This window comes from Chelonia mydas, chromosome 3 (genome assembly GCF_015237465.2).
Source record: "Chelonia mydas isolate rCheMyd1 chromosome 3, rCheMyd1.pri.v2, whole genome shotgun sequence".
Taxonomy (NCBI): domain Eukaryota; kingdom Metazoa; phylum Chordata; order Testudines; family Cheloniidae; genus Chelonia; species Chelonia mydas.
Window position 1 is genome coordinate 49,623,123 of NC_057851.1, and position 21,066 is coordinate 49,644,188.

The window sequence follows — 21,066 nt, forward strand, 5'->3', positions numbered from 1 at the left end:
GTCTGATTTACTGATCATTCACAGCTGCAGCTGAAATAAATGGGAGCTGTGCCTGAACGTATTAAGTGCTCTATAAAGCTAGATGCTTTATCAGTTCCTAGAAGTCTCATAGTGGGCACCCAAAAGGAATGGATACTTTCAACCTTAATTTCTGTCTCAGTTCCCATATGCAAAACAGGGAAAATAAACTGCCCATCAGCTCATAAGGGTGTTGTAAAAATAAATTCATTAATATTTGTGAAGCACTCAGATACTATAGCGATGAGCACAACAGAAAAGCCCAGGAAGAACTTTATAGTTCTATCTACAACACAGGGTTTGAATAATGAGTAATAGATAAGGCATGAAGCCAAATATTGAAGGAAAAAATATTTAATAGCTGCTAATTAACTGAGCAGCATCCATTCTGTGCACTGGGCTCGCGGGGCGGGAGGGGGCAATACTATGTAATCCCATAGTTAAAGACAGTCAGAATGCTTAGAGGGGGCCAAATTAAGGTTACACAAGCGACCTTAACTTTCACATTTCTTAACTTTTCAGTGCTTTACTGTGCAACCTTAATAATCTTTTAATGTAGATTTCTTGTGTGTGTAACTTTTTTTAAATAAGCAAACTGAAAAAATAGAAATTCCATATTAACACCCACATGGTCATCAGCAAGGCTGGAACCTGCAGATTCACTTGAGCTAATGGAGTAACTGATGGAAGTAGTAGTTTGTCATCCTCTAAGTCAGTGGTTCTCAAACTAGGGCCACCGCTTGTTCAGGGAAAGCCCCTAGCGGACCGGGCCGGTTTGTTTACCTGCCACGTCTGCAGGTTCGGCCGATCGCGGCTCCCACTGGCTGCGGTTTGCTGCTCCAGGCCAATAGGGGCTGCAGGAAGGGTGGCCAGCATACCTCTCGGCCCGTGCTGCTTCCCACAGCCCCCGTTGGCCTAGAGTGGCAAACAGCGGCCAGTGGGAGCCGCGATCGGCCAAACCTGTGGATGCGGAAGGTAAACAGACCGGCCCGGCCCGCCAGGGGCTTTCCCTAAACAAGCAGCGGCCCTAGTTTGAGAACCACTGTTCTAAGTGCACCAGCTCTAGAGGGCAACACTCTTTCAGAAGGTTTCACAAATATTTGCTGACAGCAGAGGAACAGGAAGACTCCAGAACCTTTGGTTTCATTCCAGGTGTTGGAGGGGATTGTGCTCTAATGGACACAGATTTTTCCATTTGTTCCTCCCACTAGTGTCTTCCCCTTTTGCCCTATCCCCTCCAATCTGTCCCTGTCCCAGCCCTGATTCTTCACTCCAGTCCCATTATCCTTGCCTCACCAGTCCTCGTCCCCTCTTCAAGCTCCTCATCCCAGTTTCCTTAGCAAGGAATCCCAAAGGTTCACTATCTTACTCCAATTCCTGCAGTAGGCTGCCAACCTTTCCTTGTTTTGTTTCTTGCTTCTTTTCCATTCTGTTCCCTTAAGCAAACTTCCTGCTCCTGTAAGTCTGCTAATATACACTATCTTGTTATACCCTCCTCCTATGTTGCTACTGAAACCTCTTCTCTTTGCCCCCAAGCGTCAACTCTCTATATTCCAATGTATAACAAATATTACTGCCTGCCTTACCACACCCTGATAGGGCCATTCACCTCACATGAGTGCGCCGGCTGGCCGTGTCTGTACCTGTACTCTCTCAGCTTTCCTCTGCTTGTAGTGACCCCTGTTGATAAACTTCTCGAGGAGGTTTTCAGTGACTCAGCCCTTTGGATACAGTCTTCTGCCCTGCTTCAGCAGGGTCTTCTCTATCCCAGCCCTCTCTGTCTGGAGAGCTGTAAGTAGTCTCTTTGCCCTATTCTAGCAGAGTCCTTTTCTTAGGCCTCCCTGCCTTGAGAGCCTGTAGCAGCCCTTGCTTCCTCTTTTGTCAGGGCTCTCTTTTCCAGACCTCTGTCTGGAGAGCGTCTCTCTAGTTTTTGCCCTGATCTTCCTAGGTCTACTCCCCCAGGCCTCTCTTACCTGGAGAACTGCTTAGCAGTCCTTTCACCTCACTTTCTTCTCCTGGAGGACGGGGTCTCTTCATGCCAAGGCTTGTTCCTCCTTGCATGGAGAGCCTCTGCTTCGGTCTCAAGATCATAAACCATATGGAGTAAGTACTGTTTCTCCTCCTCGGTGAACTGGAGATCCATTACCAACTATTCTTTCTGGAACTTGAGATCATCCAGTTCATTCTCTGCTGACTCCAGCCCCTCTGTCAATTTGTCATCCCTTAGGACAGGGCCATAAAACAGGCCTGCACTAAGTCCTTCCTGGTCCTCAGGTCCTGAGTCCCCCACGCTAACTCGTTCAGTGGATATTCCAGCCTGGGCTCCCACAGTAACCTGCTGAACTTGGAAGTCTGTCCAGGCTCCCATTGTACCCTGCTGAGCCCAGAACTCTGTCTGGGTCTCCACAGTACCCCACTGAGATCTTTCCCTCTTGACCTGGGCCAATTCCTCCTTCAGAACCAAGCATTGTTTCCTCTGTCCCTCAGCTTCCCCTAAACCCAGGCCAAATCTTGTTCTACCCTGACTAGCTGGCTAATGATTTTCCCCTGAGACATGTTTACATCGTACAACTCCTGTTGGTACTTCCTAAACTGGTCCCCCAAGCCCTGGGTACAATCATGTTCTCTTGTCTTGGCTCCCAATCCCTTTATCTTCTTGCTTAATCAGTCCTGGACCCTCCTGGTCCTGGGCCCCTGTCCTGGCCTCTCCTGCACAAAGTCTAAGAGACACATCCAGTCTCTCCTTTAATTACCACAGGCTTACCTAAACCTGCGGCCTCCTTCCTTTGTCTTGTTTCTCTAAGAGGGCAATGCCTCTTAGAATGTCTGACCACACTGCCGGCATAACATATCGCACCTGCCCTTGCTTTCCCCATGGGCCAAGTATCTCTCGTGGGGGAGGGGAGGACTGCAGTTATTCTGGGAAACAGATTAGCAGAGTCACCCTTGCCTAGGTCCCCTTGTGACATGTCCATGTGCCCTGACACCTCATCAAGATTTGCCTTGGTGACTCCAGTAATCCCTTACCACACTCCTTCACTCTTCACCGGATGGGTCTGCTGAGTAATGCTACTGTTCACTGTTTCCAGTGTCTGTTCTGATGCCCCTACCCTCATAGGCATTTACACCATTAGACACTCTCCTTATCTTGCCCATTTTGGGGGCTCCTGCAATTATTTTGGCAGAGAGCCCATCTCCTTAAGGGACAGAATCTTTTTATGTGGCCCGCCTCTCCGCAATAAAAGAAATTAAGGCTTGCCACTCTTTTGGGTGCTCACGGGATTTCTATGGCTCTTATTACCATTTATCCCAGTGGTTCTGTCCTTTTCCCCCCTAGTTCACCAAGGGCAAGCCTTTCTTAAATGCCCCAACTGTCCCCCTCATAATGTCTCCTTGGCTGGGACCCAGGCCTCCAGGCCACTAAACCCCACAGCATTATCAGATGTGGTGTTGCTCAACCATTTCTGTTTCCAATCCTGCTTTCTGGAGTTGATCTCTTGCCACTGCTGTTGTGGTACAAACTGAGCCTTCTGCTGGTTTTCCATGAGCTGCATCAGCAGGGCCTGGGTCTGCTGCTGCTGCTCCTGATGCTGTCCTGACACCAACAGGCAAATCATCACCTCCATTGTCCCCTTCTTTTCAGGGGTCAGTCCGAAAGGATCCCACTTCTCATATCACTTGTAATGGGGCCACTCACCTCATGTGAGCACCTCTGCCAGTCTGTTTCTGCACCTGCACATGCGCACACACACACACACCTACCTTTGCTCTGCTTGCAGTGACCCCTATTTATTGTTAAACCTCTTGAGCAGGTTTTCAGTGACTCCACCCTCTGGCTGAGTCTCCCACAGTCTGTAGGTTTACAAACAAAACAGGCCCCTTCCACGGTACAAGTCCAACAGGGCCTCTCATGGTGCCCTCTGTAATGTCTCAGTCTGTATCGCTATCTCCCAGCTCAAATCAGTCAGTCTAACAGGGCCTATTACAGTATCCTGATTAGCTTCAGCTCCGCCTGGGCTAGCTTTGAAACTGTCCCTCAACCTCTCCTGGGCTAGCTTCCAATGGTACCTGTTCTGTTACGGAGCAGTGCCCGAGGGGCCCTCCCTAGTGACTCATCATGTCTGTAGGGAGCCTTCCTAACTCCAGCTGAGTCACTAGTTCCCCCTTCTGGTGATTAACACAGTTCAATTAAACGTTGACCCTCTTTGGGGTGTTCTGCCTCCTTCTCTGGGCATGGTTAAGCTCCATTCTCTGGGCTTAGGCCACTCTGCCTGTGTGGGAGGGGAGTCTAGGCTCATCCAGTACTCCAGGTCCCAACCCATGGACCTGGTAAGTAGCAGCTTCCCATTAACATCTTGTTGCTGAATTTCCCTGGGCCACTTCCCCTCTTAGACCCAGCACTTTCAGCTTCACCCTTACTTCAGGGCTGAAGTTTTGCTTCAGTCCTAGTCGTCAGCCAGGAGCACCATCCTTAATCCCCTGGCTCCAGCCAGCAACTGATCTGCTCTGTGCAGCATCTCCTTTTATGAGTCTGCTAGGCTTTGATTGTCTGCTTCCCCACAGCCTCTCTAGGCAGTCTGGAGGATCCACCTCTACAGCTCCCTTGCTTGGGGTGGGGATCCAACAAGGGACTTGATACATCATGTCATACACACACACTTCTATAGAAGTGCAAGCATATAATTTTATCCTCAGATAAATCCTGACATGAATGTGGAACCAATAGAGTTAAAACTCTCCATTAAAAGGTCAGAGTTCCAGCCCATTCCTCCAGCAACCTCTATTTCTCTGCCAGATCACTTTGCTCCTTTTTTCTCCCTTCACACAGTCTCCTTATTGTTTGTGCAGGAGCTATAGATCCTGCTTTCTGGAACTGCCGTTTTGAATCTCTCACATTGACCTGCCACTTGTTTGCAAGTCTGACTGGAAAGCATTTTATTGGCTTGTACATACATAACTTAATTTCTCTCCCTCTGTTTTAACTTTGTAGAAGTTTTATTTAACTCTGAAGTGTTTTGTGATTCAGTTTGTGATAGACAATATTCAGTTTTACAGGTTGTATTGTATTTAAAAATCACATGGGCTAAGGCCATAACATTTTAATTTATATCCAAATACTCTTCCTAGAATATATTAAAACAGAAAAACAAACAAACTTATTATTCCTTTTCTTCCATTCACATCTCTCAGCTCCAGCACTCACTGTCTTCTACATAGTGACTTCCTGGTTCTTTCAGTTAGATGACTAAAGCATAGGAGTAATCATAAGCTAAACACTAATCAGATATACACACCTACACTATATATTGCACCTATTGACAATTAAGGTTATTTTATGTAATATTGCATATATACAATTTTGTACATTCAAATGTTGTCTTAACATGACTCATTAGAACAAATATGAAAAACGCATAACAGTTCAATTGTCAATAGGTGCAAAACTGAGCCCTGCATTTCTAAGACAGTAGAAATGTCCTCTCTACGTACCTTTATTTTAGCTTTTATGGGGGGTGACATTTCTTGCCTCAGCTAGGTTTTCTTTGGGGGTTGGGGGGATGGAATATAGATCAGAGGTGGCAGCAGATGACAATTTTAGGGGAGCACTGTAATTTGTCCTTTCTGTGCAAAGTGACCTGTTACAATGATTATTAAAGTCTTCAGTGAATTCCAGCTTCTTTTTAGCATCCTTCTGAAATGTATACATGGCACTAAGCACCCAGTGCAGCAAGTTACTTAAGCACATACATAAATTTAAGCACATGACTAGCCCTCCCTGAAGTCAGTGGCAGCGCACATGCTTAAAGTTATATGTGTGCTTCAGTTCCTTGCTGAATTAGTACCTATATGATCTGGGACACTACATGGAGCCGCTATTTTGCTATGGATCCTTCTTCTGGAAGAGATATTCAGTAATACTACCAAGAGAATTCTCACAAGTTAGCCGTATGCGCGACACCATCTTTGGCATGAATATTTCTAATATCCAGGTTTCTACGACTGGGTGTCAGACCATCAACTCATTCATTTGAATTGAGATGCCATTTCACACCTGATTAAAGTCATCAATGCCTAGGTTAATTAGAGTAGCACAGAATTCTTTAGTTCCTTCATTGGGACTTTGGCTTCCTAGAGCCCCATACAACTAATGGGGGTTTCTGGTAAGCTTTTAGTATGCCTGTAGGGTCATTTTTTTTGTATGTTTTCTCTGTAATGCTTTTACCCTAAGACAAAAAAATGTATTTTGCTCTGAAGTTTGAATGCTAAATGGTGTAAAACTGTTGTTGCCCCTACAGAAAGGTTAACCACAAGTGCTAGACCAGGGGCAGACAAACTTTTTGGCCTGAGGGCCACATCGGGTTTCCAGAATTGTATGGAGGGCCACTTAGGGGAGGCTGTTCCTCCCCAAACAGCCAGGCGTGACCCAGCCTCCTGCCCCATCCACCCCTCCTTGTCCCCTGACTGCCCCCTGCCGCCCCGTCCAACCCCTCCTCTCATTCCTGACTGCCCCCCCCAGAACCCCTGCCCACATTCAACCCCCCCTGTTCCCCACCCTCTGACCGCCCCGCCCCCCTCCACATTCCAACCCCCTGACCACCACCCCAAATTCCCCTGCCCTCTATCCAACCCCTTCTCTCATTCCTGACTGCCCCCCCCAGGGCCCCTGCCCACATTCAACCCCCCCTGTTCCCCACCCTCTGACCGCCCCGCCCCCCTCCACATTCCAACCCCCTGACCACCACCCCAAATTCCCCTGCCCTCTATCCAACCCCTTCTGCCCCCTGACTGCGCTGCTGGGAGCACTGGTGGTTGGCAGTACTACAGCTGTGCCGTTCAGAGCACCAGGACAGGCAGCCACGCTGCCCGGCTGGAGCCAGCCACGCTACTGCACAGCACAGAGCACTGGGTCACACCGCGGCTCTGCAGCTGCGCTGCCCGGCAAGAGCCCTGCTGCCCAGAGCATTGCACCAGCAGTGCAGTGAGCTGAGGCTGTGGGCGAAGGGGAACAGCAGGGGAGGGCCCGGGGGCTAGCCTACCAGGCCAGGAGCTAGGCAGGAGGGTCCCTTGGGCCATAGTTTACCCACCTCTGTGCTAGACCCTGGTCACACCTGCTGGGGAAAATGACAATGAGGTGGAGAGTGTGTGCAGGCCTAAACCTTTCCTCTGGAGGCAGAGAGAAGCAGGTCTCAGTGCAAGAGAGGTGATTGCCAGGTTAACCCTGAAACTATGGCAATTGTGAAGGGCAACAAAAGGCCTAGAACACAGCTAAAACCAAAGGCAAGAAATCTTTCTTGTCATCAGCCTGTCTTATTGCAAGGAATTGGCCAAGTGAGCTCTCATAACTAGTGCAGAGTCAGATTACTCAACTGTCTTATCCCATTACGAGGTCCTGAAAAGTTTATCAGCGTAATGAGATTGCACCATTATTTTGTCCGTCTATTTAGATTACAAGAGCTGCTAGCTTCTGTTGAGCTATCCTCCACTGAATGTACTTAATCTAGATTATTAAAACTAGTGGCTTCTAAAAGGCATTTTATTTCCACCTTCCCCAAAAAACACACCTTGTTTTAAGAATGACCACATTTGACCTCCTGTTTATTGCCTTCCTTTTTAATCCTTTTCTTCCCTCTGCCCTTTTAAAACTAAAAAATGTGAACCCTTTCTCTCTCTCTCTGGTATTTTATTTATTGTATTTGAGTATTCATTTGGAAGAAGAAGGGAACTCCTACTTAAATCAAAATGGTGATAATGAATAGGTGTGAATAGAGCATAAAATTGGAACGAAGGCACACTTAACATTTATTTTACTATTTGATTTTTCTGTATGGGACAGTACACAAACAGCTTCTAGAGACAGATTCTTCTTTATATCATTGTAAGTCTTAAAGGAATGGAAAGATGTGATGTAAATCCTATCTTACTGTACAAGTGACCAAAAATGAAATCAGAGCTTTTGTGAAGCAACTATTTAATTCTTAACCAACTCTTTATGCAAATATCCAGAAGAGTGGGGTGATATTTGCCCTATGTACTGTATTACTAGGCATAGTGAAGTGAATTAAGGATTTTGTCAGCCTTAGACAATGTTTTTAATTATCTTAATCAGTTTAAACCATAATTATTTTATCAAGGTTTTACTTAGGGATTAGCAAACCAATCATCTTTAATTGGAGCCCTAACCCTAAATAAATTGATTTTTCAAATAATATAGTACACCCTATTGGAGCCCAAGCATCCTTGTTGTCTTTCTCTTTGAGGTTCCTAGATTACCTCCCGGTCTACTCCCACTTTATAGCTTCTAATCCAGGGGTGGCCAACCTTTGGCTCCGGAGCCACATGCGGCTCTTCAGAAGATAATATGCAGTTCCTGCTAGGAGATGACTCTGGGGGTAAAAAATGGTGGGTGCTCAGCACCACCACCAGCCCCCCAAATCAGCACCACCTCCTCCTCCCTCCCCCATGCCTCCTGCCTACTGTGATCAGCTGTTTCGCAGTGTTCAGGAGGCTCTGATGGGGAAGGGTGAAGGAACGAGGATGCCATGTGCAGCCTCACCTCTCCCTCCCTGTGCCATCTGCCCGCCACAATCAGCTGTTTTGCGACATGCAGGAGGCTTGGGGTGGAGTGAGGACACAGCTTACTTGGGGGAGGGAAGAGGTGGGGCGGAGGTGGGTATGGGGACTTGGGGAAAGGAGTTGAATGGGGGGGCAGGGCTTGGGACAGAGCCAGGGTCCAGCACCCCCTGGCTGGCACCAGTGTCTCCTTGAATAAAGAACACGGGGACTAGCTGGTGTGGAAATTTTTAATCTTTTTCTTACGCTAACAATGGAAGGCAAGTGCAAAAAGAAAAGAAAATTACACAGATGAAAATCCAGGCTTCCAACAGGAACGGGAGAATAAGTACTTTGTTGAACGTAATGGTAAGGCTGTGTGTCTTCTTTGCCAGACTTGTATCTCTCAGTTCAAATCTTCAGACTTGCAGTGTCATTTAGCTTCTAGCCATGCACATATGGATCAAGAGTTCCCACAAGTTTCTGAACTCTGCACTTTAAAACGGAAAACTTTGAACAAACAAACAGATGTAGAAGCGCAGTTCTTCACCAGATTTGCCAACCCATCACAGACTAACGTTAGCCTCCTATTATGTGGCCTGGCACATAGCCCATGCGGAAAAAGCCCTACTCTGAAGGAGAGCTTATAAGAACATGCCTCACTGATATTTCAATCCTGTCACCAGAGAACGAGAATCTACAGAAGAAAATTTCTTGCCTGCAGCTTTCATGCCACACAATAGAATGCAGAATCTCTGACCTGAACAGTGATATCAAATCACAACTGCACTCACAACTTCAGCAGTGTGAGTATTTGACCATCGCTTTGGATGAGTCATGCCATGCCAGGATAAACCTTATCGGTATTTGTCCACACTGTACCTGACGACCGTCTTGTAAGGGAAGAACTCCTCATCCATGAGTTCTGTCCTTTAGTGATATGATATCGAGATCTAAAGGAGGCGTTGATGTTGGTAGTTGCAAAAAGGCACTTGCCTTTACAGAAGCTCACTACCATTGCAATGGACAGGGCTCTCTCCATGTGAGGATCTGCAAAGGGATTAGTAGGGCTTTGTAAGTCTGACAAGAGCTTTCCTGAATTTTGGACATTTCACTGTGGTATTCATTGAGAGCAACCAGTATCTAAAAAAAATCTCAAATTTGATCACGTCATGAAACTTGTCTTGCACATTGTGAAATTAATTATCTCAAATGCACTCAATCACAGACAATTTCAAAATCTAATTGAAGAACTGGATGAAGACTACTCCCCTGCTGATTTGCCATTTCACTGTGCAGTTCAATAGCTCTCGAGAGGTAAAGTTATTTCCCATTTTTTTCGAGCTCCTTGAACAAGTAAAATTGTTTATTGAGGAGATGCACAAAATACAGCCTGAGCTTACAGATCCTGGATGGTTCTAGACTAGGCACTTCTTGCAGACATGCTGCTGCATTTGGATAAACTAAATATGGATTTACAAGGAAAATTCCGGTTGCTGTCTGATCTAGTGCAATGCATATTTGTGTTCATGAACAAACTGCAGTTGTTTCACAGACAAATACTCGAGGGAGAGCCGACACACTTTCTCTCAATGTCCTACTTCAAGCCAGATCAAAAGATGATGCAGCAGAACCCCTAAAACGGAGCACAATTAGGTATGTGAGCGTGATTAAAGATCTTAAGGGCAGCTTTGAGGAAAGATTCCAAGATTTCCAGAGAAAAGAACTCAAATCAGATTTCTGATTGACCCTTTTAGCGCTGAAGCAGATTGTCTGAAGCCCTTTTAGTCACTGACGAAGCAATGTCTCAGACGCAAATAATAGAACTTTTGGAGGATGACAGATTTGAAATCTGTTCAGAAGACAGAAGGGACCCTTAATTTCTGGAAACATGTACCAAAGGATAAATATCCCAACATCAGAGGTGCAGCCCTAAAATTAATCTCAATGTTTGCCTTGACCTACCTCTGTGCATCTGTTTTCTGGATACTCAGACATGAAATCCAAACACCGATCCGTTTTGACAGACGGACACGTAAGAGAACTGCTGCATGTGAGCACAACTGAACACAAACCAAACTTCAAGGGAATTGTTGAAAGCAAAGATTGCCAGAAGTCCCATTAAGTAAAAGATTAAGTTGTTATTGTTAACTATACATTATTAACTTATATAATTGTGTGCGTGCACACACACACACCTCTACATGTATATAATCATTACATATTACTGTGTCAATGTACATTGGTAAATTCTGGCTCCTTCTCAGGCTCAGGTTGGCCACCTCTGTTCTAATCTGACCGACTTTAGCCCTCACACCCACTACATCCCAGGGCTGGGAATATTTTATCTAATTGTTCTCCTGGAAGGTACTGGTGGCTTGAAGTTTATTATTAAAAGGCCTGGGGTGAACTAATTTTAAACTAGAGCAGTGGTTCTCCAGCTTTTCCATTCTGTGGATTACTTCATAAAACAGTTTGTCATACACTCACATCTCCTTTCAACCTACAGTTTCTCCACTGCTTATTTCTGGGAGCTGACTCATAGGATATGAACCATAGTTTGGACTAGAAAACATTGACAACTGGAGAGAGAGGCTTTAAGCCTTATAACACAGGCCAATTTCCACCTTCTGCAAATTATTTTAGCTATTTGGCTATCACTTATTACTTTTGTAGTTACAGCTTTTAGCTGTACTTATGTTTATTATTCTATGTTGTTGCATATTAATAGATACCCAACCCAGAATGAAAAGGAGTACTTGTGGCACATTAGAGACTGTACTCCTTTTCTTTTTGCGAATACAGACTAATACGGCTGCTACTCTGAAACCAACCCAGAATGTTTTTTCTAATGCTATGTCTCCCTTGTGATATACTAAATTTCTGTAGCGACACCTCTCTTTATTTCCCCAACAGGATCACACTCCTTCATATTTTAGATTAGTCTATTACCTTAAACTACTACAACTGAACTGTACAACACATTATTTGCACAGCCATTGAAAAACATTTATCTAATACTTTGTAAAACAAAGTCACACACTATATATATATATATATATATATATATATATATATATATATATATATATATATATATATATAATTCCTAATCTTGCACAATTTGTACTAATTCTCCAATATCCCCTTTTTAGGAAACGTAACTGAGAATCTGGTGACAGACCAACTTCAGAAGCCTCTATCTTCCTCCAATATCCTAGATCCCTTATGGTCAAGCTTCAGAACTAGATGAAGCATGGCAAGTACAGCCATGATTATGTGATGGCTGATCTCACCTATCCAGTTAGAGATCATGCTAATACTATTAGAATTACTGACAGTCTGATACTTATTTTGCATATGGGATTATGATAAATGAAGGGGGGGCGTAGCTCCCTTTTATGGACAACCAGCCAGCCAGTTAGCTATAAAATCCTGTTAGTAGCTGTTCTCTGCTTGCTTTACCTCTAAAGGGTTAACAGGTCCATAGGTAAAAGGAAGGAGTGGTCACCTGACCAAAAGAGCCAATGGGAAGACTAGAATTTAACATTGGGGAACAATTTTTTCCCTTTGTCTGTTCTGTTGTTCTCAGGAGAGGGGACAGAACAGGGACTGGCTGGGGCTATGCTGTAAGAGCTTTGAGCCAGGTATGGAAAACCATCAGGTCATACCTAGAACTAATCATCTGAACCCAAAATATGTAAGTAAATCAGGGAATGTCTAGGAAGATGCAATTAGGGTTATTTCTTTTATTTCTTATTGGCTTATGGACTCCTCTGTGCTAACCCCAGGTGCATTTGTTTTGCTTGTAACCTTTAAGGTGGACCTCAAGAAAAGCATTCTTGATGCTTAATTATTATATTTGCTCTTTTTTAAAAATGTCTTTTTGTTTGTTCATTTTTAATAAAATTTACCTTTTTAAAGAACACTACTGGATTTTTGTGTCCTAAGAGGTTTGTGCACATGTTTAAATAGCTAATTTCCTTTGTTTTCTTTCTCAGCAATTCCCTGGAGGGCAAGGAGCTTGAGGGTACCCCAAAGGAAGGAATTCCCAAATGCTCTTTCCCGAGATCTCAAAAGGGCAGGGAGGGGTTTGCTCTTGGGTCGTAGCAGCATCTACCCATCCAAGGTCAGAGAAAAGTTGTAACTTTGGGAGTTTAATACCAGCCTGGAGTGGCCAATATTAATTTTTAGAATCCTTCCAGGCCCCCACCTTCGGCACTCAAAGTGCCAGAGTGGGGAATCAGCCATGACAGGGATATTGTACAAGTAGGTGAGCTGCTCTAAGATACATTAACTGAGATCACAGAGGGATGTGATTAAGCATTTGCTCATATTTCTCAATGGCACTCCCATGTGGAGTCCCTAGAATTCTAGTTGGCCACCTCTCCTGCTCAACTTATATGGGAGACTGCTAAAACCGATGAATCATGAGCAATGTTCCCTCTAATTTTTGACAGGCCGTGTGTGCAAAAAAAATTCTTCTGTGCAAATTTTTGTGCGCACTGTTTCGCCCTGTGCGCAGGGTTTAGGATCTGTGTGATCAGGAGGTAATTTTGCCTGCCCTGACATGCAGAAAATTTCAAGGACTAAATTTCCTTCTTATCAGACATGGAGAATGCAGTATCCTGCTCTCTTATTGGTTCAACTTTCATCTGAGAAACCCAGAAGTAACATTGTTAGGCAATGGAGAAACATTTTGAGGAAATGGCAACTCAACCTTAGATACAAGCATTTGTCATTATACTTTGGGGGTGGCATACAACCTTGCAGTTTTACTGAAATTCTCTCTGTTGATGGATTCTCAAGAAAGCAGCATTTATTAGAAATGTCTCCCACCCTACGCCCTGCATCCTGGGCTGGCCAAAAGATGTTATCTCAATAATATTATTTCGTATGTGTTACAGCAGCACTTGGAGGTCTCAGTCCCTGCCACAAAGAGTTTTGGAACACAAGTATCCATGTTTTTGTCACCAAAAGATGAGATTCCAACTTGCTCTACTGTACTTGGAGCTGACCCTGACCACTACCTACAAACTTCAGCTGGCTCACAAAGAATGGCCTATGTCCTATTCAGGGCAGACCAACATGAATGTACTATGAGAATATTCCACATTCAGTATTGACTGCCAATCTAATTCTGGGTTCAATTCAAGGTCCTGGTCATTCAGACCCTAAATGGGCTAGAATAAGCTAAATTGGGGATTAATTGTTTCAGTAGTCAGCTGAAACAATTCAGTTTATTAGGCATGCTTTAGCTGTTAGTTCTGAGGATGGACAATCTGTTGTTCATTCCTTGGGGACAAAGCTTTCTGAGTAGAAGGCAATATATTATGGAAATTGCTTTTAGAGATCAATTCGATCCCAAACATTATATCAACCAGACCTGACGGGGAAACTTTTGGGAGTTTTTCTGCTAACATTTAGGAACCATCCCCCAGATGGCTATTAACCTAGATTTGTTCGTTCCGGTACTCTGATTGCAGAAAGGAAGGCGAGAGTGTGGTTCCGTTTATGATAATTTACTGTTTCAGTAGTTTATGTCCATCACTGCACTATACTGGGTCCTTATCATAACATGTATAAAATAGCTTCAGTGGGAGTAAAGACGAAATTGGCAACTTGTAGGAGATGCTTTCTATCTCACATTATTGAGTTCAATAAGAATAAAGTTTAATGAACTTGTAGGCTCCATAATATCATATTTTTTCAAAGTATGCTAGCCATTTGTATCCCTTTCTGGACTATCAAATGAATGCTTAAAATACATCTGAAACTTAAATGAGGTCACTATAAATAAAGATTAAAGGAGAACAGAGAAAAGGCAGATCTAAGTATAGCATATGATAATCCAAAGTATTTCATAGCACCTTAAGGAACAAACAGTAAGGGCTAAATTAACAAAGAAATTTCAGCATGGTGATGCTTAGTGTCACCACACTTAACTTTTGAACCCCTAAAAAAAAAATCACTGGGAATCAGAAAGCCTGAGTACAGCATCTAGCTCCCTATTCAATGAATGGGGACAGACAGACACCATAGAGTAGGATTCACAGAAGCCAGCATGCTAGGAGGCTCCTCAGCTAACACAGCCAATGGGAACTGCCAAGCTCAAGTTGGCTGATATGTGATAACTCCTGACACTCTCAGAGATAGACACCTAAATCCAGGCTGCAGGGAGGCATCTCCTGCTTAGGATTCTCAACTGCAAATCCTCTTGGTGTTATGTGCCTATGCCATTTCACCAAGAAGCAGTACCAACAGCAGGACCTCCCTCATAATTTTTAGCTCAGTGGTGAGGGTACTCACCTGGGATGTGGGAGATCCCCAGTGCAACTCTCCAGTCCATCTGAGGCGGGGGCGGGAAAGGATCTGAACTGAGCTCTTCCACCTCTCAAGTGAGTGCCCTAGCCACTGGGCAATGGGATATTCTGATGTGTGGCTCCCTCCAACTTCTCCTGTTGAAGCTGTTCCAGTGTGGATAAATAATTTTTTAAAAAAAGTCATTGGAGCAGAGGTACTAGATCCTGGATCTCCCATGAGTGCTTTAAGCACCAGGCTAAAGAGCCTGGGGTCATGCATCGCACTGGGGCTTACATGTCTAGGCACCTTCCATGAGACTGCAGTGTGCAAGGTCAGAGGTCGAAACAGAGGTTCTTAGAGAACGTTTACTATTAAAATTTAGGCAGTAAATGAGTTTAGGCTTCTAGAGGTTACAGGGGCAGCTGGGAGAGGGCTTTGTGAATCCCAGTGGGGCCTCATTTGGGATTTAGGCACCTGAATCCTAATGTGCTGATTTTTTTTGTCTTATCACAGCCCACAACTGTAATTCTGCACTGAATTTATGCCCTCCATTTTTAGAAATCCTTATTGTGGAAAGCAAAGATGTCAAACCTCAGATTTCTTACATAAAATTATTCACATCCCTTATATCTAAACATCAACGGTGTCACGATATTCATTATTTAAACAAGTCGTTAGATGTTTAGAAAAAAAGTTTCAGATTTATGGTTTTATCAAGTAAAAATAATACCTTGCCATTAAATTTATATTGTGTTTGTTTGTTTTCTTTAGTTAGGGAAGTGGTGGAGGGTTTTTTTGTTTTGTTTTGTTTCTTTAATGTCAGGCTTCCTGAGAAATGATGAGCCTGCAGGGATTTTATTGATTTGCTAACTGTGTCACAGTCCATTTAAAACAAAATGACATGCGTTTGTGATAGAGGAGATGACAAATGTGTATGTATTGTAGGAGGAAAGCAAACTCAAGTGAGTGATGAAAACAAAAGAAACACAGAAAGGCATGTGAAGAAAGCCAGTCTAAAATACAGCGTTATAAATGACAGTGAGTTTACTATTTCTTTCTGAGTGGTTTTAGTTGTAAATGGGGGTCTCTAATAGGGCCAACAATATTTTCAGAGATTCCACAAAGGCAAAAGTTTCTTTGCTCATTAGGGGAAAGCTAGAACAGTGACTTAAGCTGTTCCCAGCAATTAAAAGACTCAGTCCTGAAAACAGCTACATCAAGATCACAGCTCATTATTCTCGTCAAAGTGGCAGTAGCGTGGGAGGGGATTGTTTGGTACTTTGTTTATAAATAAATGTACCGAACACTACCACACAGACTGTTATTCGTTCCATTTATGATGGGACCCAATGTTATCTCATTTCTCAAAGGGTAATTGAAACTCTCCCATTTCAACTCCTGCTTTAATTTAAAAAAAAAAAATTGAACATCCATACTAAAAAGCACACACATGTTTAGAAACAATGCATGCCACATCTACATCTACCACATGATATACTCACTAGTTTTGTACTGTTGTGGTGAATTTGAGGTTTGACTATGAAATAATGTTCTCTATTCTGGTCGCCTATGGAGTGATTTTAAGATGTCTTTGCTAAACTTTAATGCTCCTACCACAATGATAAGTGCCTCCTACAAGAGCCTTGTCACTCTGACACCACATGTCTTTCAGAGCGATTCATCATCACGCCTGCCATTATGGCTGAACAGAGTTGTCAAAAATAAAATACAATACAATAAAAAAGGCCAAAAGTGGATTTTATCTTTAAAAAAAAAATTAAAAAATTGAACCCTTATGTTGCCCTGAAACCTTTAAAATACATTAGTGGCTGTAAAAGCAAATACATTAGCAGAGATATTAGTATCCACAGACAGGTTTAAAAAAAAAAAAAGAGAGAGAGGAAAGGCTTAATTAGCAATTTGATTGAACTGAGTTAGCATGTTTGTGTGTTTTATTTATACAATTGCAAGTAATCATTTTGTCCATGGTGTCTATTTATGTTTGAGAACTGAATATGCTTATGAAGGATGTTGCATAGTAATCCTTTTGTGTTTAATTTGATAAAACTGCTATGGTTTTGTCTTAGAGTTTTATTTTCTGTTTGTGGGGGTGAGGGTGGGAGAGGACTACCTTCTTTTCCCCTTTCTTCTCACTAGGGATTTTAAGCAAAGAATTTTGGAGTGAGAGGAAAGTCAAAATACCAGGACATCTTTCACAAACATGAAAATGATGATAAAAATATAATGTTTTATGCTTATGAAACTTTGAAATACTTCCAGCCACAGGCACCAGCTTCCTCATTTCCCTGGGGGAGGGGCTTGACCCCCACTCCACCCCTCTCCTCCAAGAGCCCACCCCTACCCCGAGCACACCCTTGCCCTCGCTCTGCCCCTTCCTCACCAGCGCTTCCTGCATGTCGCTGAACAGCTGATCTCAGTGAGCAGAAGTTGCTGGAGGGGAGGGAAAGGAGCTGACTGGCGGAGTTCACTGGCAGGTGGTGCTGGGGAAAAGGAGGAGGAACTGATCCGCAGGGCTGCCAGTGGGTGCTGAGCACCCACTATTATTTTTCATGGGTGCTCCAGCCCCAGAGCACCCACGGAGACGGCACATATGCTTTCAGCTTTACCTGCATGTAGCGTTGCCAATTTTGGTTGGATGGATTCCTGGAGGTTTCATCACATGGCATAACATTTAATTAAAGATTAATCTTTAATTCCTGTAGAGTCCAGGGCAATCCTGGAGGATTGGCAACCCGACTCGCATGTGACAAAAAATAGGAGGATTTACAAATCTGTTGAGGAGTTCCAGTTCAATCTTTACTTCAGTGGAAGCAGCAACATACAAGCTACAATAATTCTTTGCATTAATAGTTTTTAGAGACCTGTTCATCCAAGGATCTCAAAGCACTTTACAAATAAAGTATCTGGCATGCTCAAAACTCCTGTGTCAGGCTGCTAAAAGGATATCAGTGCTACAGATGAGGAAACTGAGGCTTAGGAAGTTTAAGGTCCTGATGCTGCTTCTATTTAAGTAAACGGTAAAATTTCCATGGACTTCAATGTCATCAAGATCAGGATCAGACCCTATATGTCTTGCCCAATGCCACACAGGAAATCTGTGGAAGATCCAAGAACAGAAGCCAAGATATCCGTATGATCATTCTTACCTACAGAAAGAACTTCCTTCCTTCTGGTTTTTGGCTTTAACTTATATGGGCATCCATAGTGGCTGAGACCAATAGTCCATCTAGCCCAGTATCCTGTTTCTGACAGTGACTAATACCAGATGCTTACAGGGAATGAACAAAACAGGGCAATTTTGAGTGATCTATCCATTGTCATCCATTCCCAGCTTCTGGCAGTTGGAGGTATAGCAACATCCAGTGCATGGGGATGCATTCCTGACCATCCTGGTTAATAGCTATTGATGGACCTATACTCTGTGAACTTATCTAATTCTTTTCTGAACCCAGTTATACTTTTAGCCTTCAAAAATTCCTATGACAATGAATTTTATAGGTGGAATGTGTGTTGCGTGAAGAAATACTTCATTTTGTTTTAAACATGCTGCCTATTAATTTCATTGGGTGACCTCTAGTTCTTGCATTGTGTGAAGGGATAAACAACACATCCCAATTCACAACATTCATGTTATTATAGACCTTTGTCATATCCCCCTTAATTGTCTCTTTTCTAAGCTGAACAGTCCCAGTCTTTTTAATCTCTCCTCAGATGGAACCTGTTCCATACTCTCTTAATAATTTTTGTTGCCCTTCTTTGTACATTTTCCAATATACCTTTTTTGAAATGGGGTGACCAGAACTGCATACAGTATTCAAGATGTGGGAATAATATGGATTTATATAGTAGCATTTGAGACAGTCTGTACCCTCATGTTCATCCTTTTTACAAAACTATAATAGATCTTGTACAAGTATGACTTGTGAGGTAGCATTTGAAAACTCAGTTTGCTGATCATTACTATCTGGTAAAATGAGTGTAGCAACAGTGCATGTAAAGTTATAGGATTCTAAACTTGGAGCGTGTCTCAGCAATGTCATACAATAGAAAAGCAGGCACAGACCAGTTTCTCAAAGACAAAAAGGCAAACAAACACCTCAGCCAAATGTCAACAAAATAAAATGAACTATCACCTAGTTAAATGGTCATTCTTTGGAAAGAAGAAGAGTGTGAGCAAGAAATGTACATCTTGGCAATGGAACAGCTGGCAGTTCCCAAGTAAACAGACTGGCTGGCTGAACCCCATCTGGAGCGGATTCTCAAAGAGGAGGAAAAGATATAAAAATGAGAAACAGAAGCCCCAAATCACCTCACCTCTCTCCCCTCATCTCTACGCACGGCATCAACAATTCCCGTCATTAATAAAATTGTTTTATTGTTTTATCTAAGCCAGTGTGTTTGGGCTGAAGTGTTTGGGAAACTTCATTTGGGAGAACAGGGTTTGCACATATGATTTTCTATTAATGAAGTGACAGACTTTCTATGAGCTTGTATTGTCCACGAGGTTACTGGACAGTACAAGACACATTTCTGGGGACAAGTCCGGCGCTGGGAATTTGCTGGTGTTGCTCTGCAGAGTAATTCATGGGTGGCAGGCTGAAACTCTCTTGCAGTATACCTGGGGGGTAATTTACATGCTGAAGGCTGTGTGAGCCAGCGAGGAGTGGTTGCTCTCACAGCAAAGCAGTGTAAAAGGCACCCCAGTTTGGAGAACTGAGGGGACACAGCTGTCCAACAATCCAGATTGTACCCTGTGTAATGTCACAACATTATGACATCCGTTTTATCATCTATCCCTTTTCTAATGGTTCCTAATATTCTTGTTAAATTTTGTGACTGTGGGTTCATATTGAGCAGATATTTTCAGAGAAGTATCTGCAACTCTCTCTTTCTTGAGGGGTAACACCTAATTTAGAACCCATCATTTTGTATGCATAGCTGGGATTATTTTTCCCCCAACATATATTAATTTGTACTTATAGACACTGAATTTCATCTGTTCTTTTGTTGCCCAGTCACTGAGTTTAGCGAGATGCCTTTGTAACTCTTCACAGTCAGCTTTGGATTTAGCTATTTCCTTATTCATCTTCTTTTCTAGATTATTTATTAATATGTTGAACAGCACAGGTCCCAGTGCAGATACTTGATAGATGCCACTGCTCACCTCTCTCCATTGTGAAACAGACCGTTTATTCCTACCATTTGTTTTAACCAGTTATTGAGCCATGAGACAACCTTCCCTCTTATCCCATGACTGTCAACTTTGCTCAAGAGGGTTTGGTGAGGGACCATGTTAAAGATTTATTAAAAGTTTAAGTACCTTATATCCCCTTGTCCGCATGCTTGCTGACACACTAAAGAATTCTAATAGAGTGGTGAGGCATGATTTCCCTTTCCAAAAGTCATGTTGACTATTGCCCAACATATTGTGTTCATCTGCGTGTCTGATGATTGTTCTTTAGTATAGTTTCAACCAATTTGCCTCTTACACTCAAAGTCAGGGTATGTCTACACTGCAGCTGCAGGTGAAATTTCCAGCTCTGGGAGACATGCATGCTATCACATTGATCAAGCTAATGAGCAACAAGTAGCAATGTAGCTGCAGGCAGTGGCACAGGTTAGTCACCCTCCACCTGAGCACATGCTGAAACCCTAGTTAAGTACTCAAGCAGCTAGCTCATACTACCATCCACCCTGCTCTGGCTATACAGCTACTTTTAGTCAGCTAGCTCAATCAAAGCTGGAATGTGCAGGTCTTCCCAAACTGTACATTCCCTCCAACTGCAGAGTAGACACACCTGCAGACTAAAGAAAAAAATTGTATCCTTGGGTCACCACCAGAACTCTTAACTGACACCCACAATTTTCTGGAATGTGTTGTTTTTTAAACAAATAAAAACAAATCAAACAAAAATCTAGACACTTTGATAGCTTTCCCTCAAACACACTGGGGAAGACTTGAAGGAAGCTGATTGTTAATCCACTATCCAATTCTCCTCCCCGACACTTCTTTTAGTCAATGTGTTTATTGAGTGTTTTCTAAGAAATCAATTCACAAAAGCATTCTTGTATTCCTGAGAAGTGACCAGTTATTGTGAAATAAATGTTTTAAGACTCACAAATTGAGACAACTGATGGATCTGGTTAAAACAAACACCCCTCCAAATGCCACCA

At 43.1% G+C, this 21,066-nt stretch overlaps 1 protein-coding gene across 1 annotated transcript in view; it reads right to left on the minus strand.

Moving 5' to 3' along the window:
• The window catches only part of LOC122464966 (protein eyes shut homolog), a 210,696-nt gene that overhangs the window by 57,774 nt on the left and 131,856 nt on the right, over window positions 1-21,066 (minus strand). The window lies entirely within an intron of this gene.